This window comes from Bidens hawaiensis, unplaced genomic scaffold (genome assembly GCF_021521415.1).
Source record: "Bidens hawaiensis isolate Kalapana, Puna unplaced genomic scaffold, B.hawaiensis_p1.1 tig00026425_1, whole genome shotgun sequence".
NCBI classification, from domain to species: Eukaryota; Viridiplantae; Streptophyta; class Magnoliopsida; order Asterales; family Asteraceae; genus Bidens; species Bidens hawaiensis.
The window spans coordinates 277,501-284,184 of record NW_027494252.1 but is presented as its reverse complement, the minus strand read 5'-3'; the positions used below and the strand labels follow the sequence as shown (position 1 = coordinate 284,184).

Here is a 6,684-nt window from a genome sequence, read left to right as displayed (position 1 = left end):
AAAAAAATCCATTTCAAAAATTTCTATATGATTTATAATCGGGAAAGACTAAACACAAGTAAAATAAAAAGAAAATAAAAAATCAAAACTACAAAGGAATGTTACTAATGGAATATCTAGTAATAAAATAAGAGGGCACATTCCTTTTTTTCTTGCCCTTCAAAGTAAAAATAGATCAATTGCTATCTATTACAAACTTTTTCCTATTTGATCTAATCCGTACCTTTTCCCGATTGTCTCTCTGAAGGAGTTGGGAGATAGTATATGACGAGGGGTTAAAAAAAAGAATCATTTTTTCACGTTTTTTTCTATAAATTATCCATCTCAATCTAATAGTGATTGAATGCATGAACACTCAGAGATTCTCGCGAGTCTATATATGTAGATTACAGTATAGAAATAGAAAGAACTTCCCCCAACCAGTAGTTAAATTATCTCCAATCAAGACCCAATAAGTAGACATTACATTAGTTGTAGAAAGGAATTGGGAAGTCTTGCTTCGACCATTAAAAAAAATCTTTCTTTTCAGTTTGGATTCAAAGAATTCCGATCTCCAATCTTTTACAAAATCCCCAGAACGGATGTTTAGAATCAACCAAGTATTAAGTATTAACAGTCCCCTTATTCTGTCCTGGCTGGGTAAAATTAGGTTAAGTTATATCAGCAGAACAGAAAAAGAGATTCCGATTCGTTAGCTGATGAGGCGGCACCCGAATTTGAACTGGGGAAAAAGGATTTGCAGTCCCGCGCCTTACCACTCGGCCATGCCGCCAAAACGATACACAATAGGAGAAATTTTTACTTTTTTTGTTGGATTACTCAATTTTAGTTTATTGTACTTGCATCCCCTTTTGAATCCTTTTTCTAACTAAACTTATCAAAATTAGAAAAGAAACTCCTTTTCCCCTTCTGATTGTCCCTTCGACTGATTGTATAGTATCTCAAAACACACAATGTCAAAAAGCTTCCCCTCACTTTTCTATTGAAAAATAAAATGTAAAGTTTCACTCAAAAAAACCAAAATTTATGAAAAACGGGATATTCGTTGACTGAGAATTCGTCAATGATTCTTGGATTTGAATCTAAAATTTGGTTTGCCAAGCGACATAAGAAAATACAAATTGATACATACTTGATTTATCCTTTTCTTGATTTATTCTTTTGAATCAAAAATCCTTCTCAAATTCCATTATAACAAAAATGATAAGTATATGTAAACCCCAGAACGGAAATTGTTACACGGATACTAAATTGGCTATTTAGAGTATGTTGCCTATAAATAGAAAAATGAATGGAATTTTTTGTAACAAAAAAAGGCCCGGCTGGGTATTGACCGGGCCAGGCCAAAAAGGCACTTCGAATAAAATAAAAGCAAGAAGGTCTCTTTTTTTATGTTTCTATTTTGATCTTTCGAGTATCTAAATGGAATTGCTAATTCTATAATAACGATAAAGAATGTGAAAGAAATATTTAATTTAATCCTTACTTGATGTGTAATGTAACATAGTAATTATCTTTTTCAATTGGGAGAGATGGCTGAGTGGACGAAAGCGGCGGATTGCTAATCCGTTGTATGAGTTATTCGTACCGAGGGTTCGAATCCCTCTCTTTCCGTTGATGACTTTCTATTTTTTTTCTAGTTAAGTGAGTTAAGTGTGTGGAATAGCTAAAAGAAAATAAAAATATGAAGAAAATTGTAAAATAAAGCAAGAAAAACAATTTATTCTTCACGTCCAGGATTACGTCCTGGATCATTGGATAGGAATCCAAAGATGAAGAGAGAAACAAAGAACATTACTACTGTGTAAACGAAAAGTTTGAGAGTAAGCATTACACAACCTCCAAGATCATTTTTTGAAAAAGAAAAACGAGAGAAAAGAAAGATAATAGATCCTCCATTTTTATATCACATATCTTATTTTGACACCAAGAAATGAATTCTAAAATAGAAAAGAATGTTCAGAAATTCAAATGAAGTTGTGAAGTTAAAATTTTTAAAAAGAGTCTTTGATTACCATAAATCACTTTCATACCCCAAATTAGATGTTGTAAGCGACCCTAAGCTAATAAGGTATTTCGCCGGAAAGGAAAAAGGATTAAAATCGGGAAATGGGGCGAGCCGGATTTATCACGGCTATTCGATCATTTCAATGTTTGAATTGAAGGTTCATACTGTCAGACTTATTTGATCTTATCAAATGTTATCATTTTTCTCGAATAAATCATGAATTCTATAAGATACTATTAAAGATCTTATCGAAAACTTACAGCAGCTTGCCAAACAAAGGCTAAAAGAAAAAAGAACAGGGGTATGACTGGCATAACATCTACGATTGGATTCAAAAAAGCATAGGCTTCGGGCAATTTGGCGAAGAAAAGACTACTCGGATAAAGGGCAGAATTAAGACTGATCAAACTAAAGATATTTGAAAGAACAAAAATGGATTCATGAAGGTTTAATTACTGAATCGCTTCCCAACGGCATGTTCCGGGTTCGTTTAGAAAATGAAGATATTATTCTAGGTTATGTTTCAGGAAAGACCCGACGTAGTTTTATAAGAATATTGCCAGGAGACAGAGTCAAAATTGAAGTAAGTCGTTATGATTCAACCAGAGTTCGTATAATTTATCGACTCCGCAACAAAGATTCGAAAGATTAGGTGTTTTCACTATTTCTTTCACGGAAATACGATTTGAAATCAAAAATTTCAAGAAACTTATTTTCGTCCAAGAAATGGATTCAAAATTAAAGTAAGGAGTGGCAAATATGAAAATAAGAGCTTCTGTTCGTAAAATTTGTGAAAAATATCGACTAATCCGTCGTCGGGGACGAATTATAGTAATTTGTTCCAACCCAAGACATAAACAAAGACAAGGATAATAAGACTCGTTAAAGACCCAATATACAAATAAGAAGGGGGATCTTTTGTTACATGAAATGGATATATCCATATATCTCTTACTCAAATTTATGAGATGATAAAATATGGCAAAAGCTATACAGAAAAAGAGTTCACGTGGACGTACTAGTTCACGTAAGAGTATACGTAAAATACCAAAGGGGGTTATTCATATTCAAGCAAGTTTCAATAATACCATTGTGACTGTTACAGATGTACGAGGGCGAGTGGTTTCTTGGTCCTCTTCTGGTACTTGTGGCTTCAAAGGTACAAGAAGAGGGACGCTGTTTGCTGCTCAAATTGCAAAGTAGTAGATCAAGGTATGCAACGAGCAGAATTCATGATTAAAGGTCCCAGTCTCGAAAAAGACGCAGCATTACGAGCTATTCGCAGAAGTGGTATACTATTAACTTTCATACGGGATGTAACCCCTATGCCACATAATGGCTGTAGACCCCCGAAAAAAAGACATGTGTAGAAAAAAAATTGAAGAGATTTCAATAGCAAGAGAAATAAGAGAAATAAATGATTCAATGATCAGATCAAATAATATTATTATGGTTCAAGAGAAAATAACAGTATCTACTCGGACACTACAGTGGAAGTGTGTTGAATCAGCAGCAAACAGTAAGCGTCTTTTATATGGGCGCTTTATTCTGTCTCCACTTATGAAAGGTCAAGCAGACACAATAGGCATTGCGATGCGAAGAGCTTTGCTTGGAGAAATCGAAGGAACATGTATCACACGCGCAAAATCTGAGAAAATCTCACACGAATATTCTACCATAATGGGTATTCAAGAATCAGTACATGAAATTTTAATGAATTTGAAAGAAATCATATTGAGAAGTAATCTCTATGGAACTTGTGAGGCATCTATTTGTGTCAGGGGCCCTGGATATGTAACTGCTCAAGATATCATCTTACCGCCTTATGTAGAAATTGTCGATAATACACGGCATATAGCTAGCTTGACGGAACCCATTGAGTTGGTTATTGGATTACAAATAGAGAAGAATCGCGGATATCTTATAAAAGCGCCAAATACCTTTCAAGATGGAAGTTATCCTATAGATCCTGTATTCATGCCTGTTCGAAATGCGAATCATTGTATTCATTCTTATGAAAATGATAACAAAGAGATACTATTTCTCGAAATATGGACAAATGGAAGTTTAACTCCTAAAGAAGCACTTCACGAAGTCTCCCGTAATTTGATTGATTTATTGATTCCCTTTTTACATACCAAAGAAGAAAATTTCAATTTAGAGGACAATCAACACATAGTTCCTTTACCCTCTTTTACCTTTTATGATAAATTGGCTAAACTAACAAAAAAGAAAAAAAATGGCGTTGAAATCTATAATTGAAAGTGTTGAAAAAATCTATAATTGCCTCAAAAGGTCCAAGATATATACATTATTGGACCTTCTGAATAACAGTCAAGAAGATCTTATGAAAACGGAATATTTTCGCATAGAAGATGTCAAATAAATTTTAGGGATTCTAGAAAAAAATTTCGTAATTGATTTACCGAAAAATCAGTTTTAAACCCATTGGATTTTTTTCATCCTTTTTTTTATAATTTAGAAAAAGGCCGAAACGAAAATAGGTTTTGAATCTTTAGGACAATTCATATATTCGGAATCAACATAGATTCATAATTTAATTGAATAGATGTATCTAGGGAGAATTCACTTTGAAGCGACTGTTCCCTAGATACATACGTCGTGATATTTTATTTCACAATTGAATCAAATTAAAAAATACCTAAAGTTAGGGATTTATCAATAGGTAATGTTGCACCAATACCCAACCAAAGGGCCACTGCAGTACCAATCAAAAATACGGTTGTCACTACTGGACGACGAAATGGATTTTGGAATTTATTAACATTCTCTAAAAAGGGTACTGTTAATAATCCCGCGGGTACTGATACCATTAACAGAACACCCAGTAATTTATTGGGTACTGTACGAAGTATTTGAAATACGGGAAAGAAATACCATTCGGGTAATATTTCCAAAAAAGTTGCAAATGGATCTGCCGGTTCACCAATCATTGATGGTTCTAGAGCCGCTAATCCTACGTTACATGCAATAGTACCTAGAATTACTACCGGAAAAATATATAAAAGATCGTTGGGCCATGCGGGCTCCCCGTAATAATTATGACCCATACCTTTAGCCAATTTAGCTCTTAATACAGGATCATTCAAGTCAGGTTTTTTTGTTATTGGGATAAGTGAATTCTTATAGATCCATCCCCCGGAGGAACCGAACATGATAATTTTTCATCATCCGGCTCGAGCAAGAATAAAAAGAACTAACTGAATCCATATAAATGTTATCTAGACACCCGTATATACGATATATGGATGCTTTTATGTAAGTAAAATAAAAATTTTACTGGATTCTTTTTTCTGGAATTGAAACTATCAAGTGCAAAAAATGAAGTTCTTACAAATAAATACTCAATACCCAAGTAGGCTTATAAAATAGATCGTGATCTGATCAATTGCTTTTTGGGTCGTCTCAGACCTTATGATTGGTGTTTATCCCCAAAATTTTTAGAGACCTTTTATAAACACACAAAGAATTTACTTGTTACTAATACAGCCCAGTCTCTGTTCTTCTTTAGACCCCTTTTTTACTCCGATAGTATCATAGATTGCGCCAATGCAGAGGATGTAACATCCCGAAATTTCAAGATAATATTAATTATATTACTTAATAATAGAGGGAAAGTTTACACGGGTTATCAGGAAATAAATAAAAGAGTAGGAGTTGGTATGGGTCGGGCTAGTATCGGGTAGAGAGCGGGTCTTGGACGTGGATTAATTGAGATGGGTTAAATAAGAATGGGATTTCAGGGATATAAATACCCCCAAAATCCCAAAAATATCTTCATTTACATCTATTTCTTCACACACTCAAAACACACACATTCTAACCGATCAAGATTCGAAGCCGAGACCCGAGATTTTGTTGATAGATCTGAGTTGGTAAGGTAAGAACAAATCCAACAAAGTTAATATTACTGAAAATGGTTAGGATTGGATGGGTTAACCGGACCCAAAACCCAAACTGCCCAAATCGGACCCCTAAAACGTCGATTTTAGGCCGATTTGATGGTTGGGATTTGTAGGCGCCGATCGTACGATTCCGTGGGTACCAAAATCGAGTTATTTGGCTAAGAAACGAAGGATTTATGGGCAAACAGATCTACAGCGCGATAACTTCGCCTGCAAGATAAAGTTCGCCTAATGAACTTCGCCTTCAAGCGTAACTTCGCCTTCAAGCGTAACTTCGCCTAAGGATAACTTCGCCTACGGCCAAGTTCGCCTAAAGATAACTTCGCCTACGGCCAAGTTCGCCTAAGGATAACTTCGCCTGAAGCCAAGTTCGCCTAAGGATAACTTCGCCTGAAGCCAAGTTCGCCTAAGGATAACTTCGCCTGAAGCCAAGTTCGCCTAAGGTTTAACTTCGCCTGAAACCAAGTTCGCCCGAGGTTTAACATCGCCTGAAGTGAAGTTCGTTTAGAAAATAAATTTAAAATCTAATGAAAAATGTGTTAAGACAGTTATTGGAAATAAAATTTTTCCAAGCTGACCTGGCAGCTCGACCCCAGCCAGGGGCTCTGCCCCTTGGACCCTGCTAGGGGCTGCCGCCCCTAGACCCCGCTAACAAGGGCGCTGCCCCCGGACCCCCGTTCGTTGTGGGTAGTAATTAAGACTAGAAAGATGTTATAAGTAGTAATAGTTAAATTGATATGTATACTTGAT

General features: G+C 35.4%; 1 non-coding gene across 1 annotated transcript; it reads left to right on the top strand.

Annotated features, from left to right (window-relative positions):
• Positions 1-1,526: 1,526 nt before the first annotated feature.
• Positions 1,527-1,614, top strand: TRNAS-GCU (transfer RNA serine (anticodon GCU)). The gene has a single exon. It is a non-coding gene; the product is annotated as a tRNA-Ser (tRNA).
• The last annotated feature ends 5,070 nt before the right edge of the window (positions 1,615-6,684 follow it).